Source organism: Scyliorhinus torazame, chromosome 24, assembly GCF_047496885.1.
Source record: "Scyliorhinus torazame isolate Kashiwa2021f chromosome 24, sScyTor2.1, whole genome shotgun sequence".
In the NCBI taxonomy this organism is placed as follows: domain Eukaryota; kingdom Metazoa; phylum Chordata; class Chondrichthyes; order Carcharhiniformes; family Scyliorhinidae; genus Scyliorhinus; species Scyliorhinus torazame.
Window position 1 is genome coordinate 55238241 of NC_092730.1, and position 1955 is coordinate 55240195.

Genomic DNA, 1955 nt, shown 5'->3' on the forward strand with positions numbered 1-1955 from the left:
GTCGCACAAAAACATCCGATACAACTATTACGGCGATGGCGGTAAATCGATCACTGTTCAACTGCTGAGAATGCAGCGATGCTCACCACTATACCACTATCGCTGCATTTTCAATATTGAACACCAGGATGAATAGAACGAGGCAGATATAATCCATCAGTTCATGGGTGTAAAATGAACTAAGACGTATAGACAAGCGAGCTTGCGGGACGGGGTGGCCGAGTGGTTAAGGCGATGGACTGCTAATCCATTGTGCTTTGCACGCGTGGGTTCGAATCCCATCCTCGTCGATTTTTCATCCACCGTTTCTCGAAAGTGGGACTCATTTTTCAAAGATGGATCTGCAATCACTGATGTGACCGTCTATTATTCAAAGTTGTCATCCCGGATTGCATCGAGTTGGGCGAGAGGAGGGACGAATGGAGGCAAGCGTGTTTGTTGTTTAACCGCTCAATGCCACCAGTTCTTCGTCGGTTACCCACAGTACAGTCGAGGTTACCGGGTTCACTTCTCCCAGAATTCTCTTCAGCCACCTCTCCTGGATGAACCTTCTCGTGTTTGTACACTGGAGGGGTTCTTCGGCTGCTTGTCTGTGTGAAGATCGCATATTAAATTTCCATGAAGTAAAGGAGGTATACCACGTGGTTAAGGTGATGCACAATAATCCATTGTGTTCTGCGCACGTGGATTCCAATCCCATCCTCGTCTGTAAAGTGGTCAACTTCATGAGGATAAAATAAAAATGCTGTGATATTTAGCTTTTGTTTAAGGGCTTGGCGGGTGGTGAATAGTAGAACGCTTTCCATATTGAAACAACGTTAAAAAACGATGAGGAAGTTACTTAAATCACTCTCTACCATAATTGCCCATAAATTCTGAGTTGGAAACCGTTTCTTTCCCTCAGTGTGAAACTCACGAATTCGCGCAAAAGATAAGTTCATAAAATATAGGAGCAGAATTAAGCCATTAGACCTTTCGAGACTGCCCCGCCATTCTATCATCGCTGATATGTTCCTCATCTGCTATCTACAATGTTACAGGTGAAGAGGTCGATTGCGATATCAGCCAGAGCACCTCCTCCCGAGAACACATGACCTCGGAGCGGAAGTAGGCAATTTAGCCTCCTGAGCCTAACACCTTCCATGTGATCTTGGCTGATCCCATCGTGGCCGCAACTCCACCGTCCTGCCCGCTCTCCTTATTGGTAAGGAGTTGAAACGCCTTACCAATAAAAATCTCTCTAACTCCTCCTTAAATTTACTCACTCTCACTGCATCCAACGCACTGTGGGGTTGCGAATTCCACAAGTATCACAAGCCTTTGGGAGAAGTAGTTTTTCCTCAAATCTTTGTTAAATTTGCGATCTCTTATTATGACCTCGCGTTTTAGAATGCCCCACTAGAGGAAGCATCAACTCCACGTCTACCTTATCCATACCTTTTGGCATCTTATACCCCTCAATTAGATAATTGCGCATATATTCTGAGTGAAAAACTGTTGGCCAGTCTTCCTCGGTTTGAAACTCACGGTGTCACGCAAAAACATCCAATACAACTATTACTGCGATGGCGGTAAATCGATCACTGTTCAACTGCTGAGAAGGAAGCTATGCTCACCACTATGCCACTATCGTTGCATTTTCAATATTGAACGCCAGGATGAATAGAACGAGGCAGATATGATCCATCAGTTCATGGGTGCAAAATGAACGAAGACGTATAGACGTGCGAGCTTGCGAACGGGGTGGCTGAGTGGTTAAGGCGATGAACTGCTAATCCATTGTGCTCCGCACTTTATCCATACCTTCTGACATCTTTTCCTTCTCAATTAGATAATGGCGCATAAATTCTGAGTGAAAAACTGTTGGCCAGTGTTCCTCAGTTGGAAACTCACGATAAATTGCCCTTCGTGTCCAAAATTGCCCTTAGTGTTGGGTGGAGGTGTTCTTTCCAAGA

At 45.0% G+C, this 1955-nt stretch overlaps 1 non-coding gene across 1 annotated transcript; it reads left to right on the plus strand.

Moving 5' to 3' along the window:
* Nucleotides 1–208: 208 nt before the first annotated feature.
* Nucleotides 209–290, plus strand: trnas-gcu (transfer RNA serine (anticodon GCU)). The gene has a single exon. It is a non-coding gene; the product is annotated as a tRNA-Ser (tRNA).
* The last annotated feature ends 1665 nt before the right edge of the window (nt 291–1955 follow it).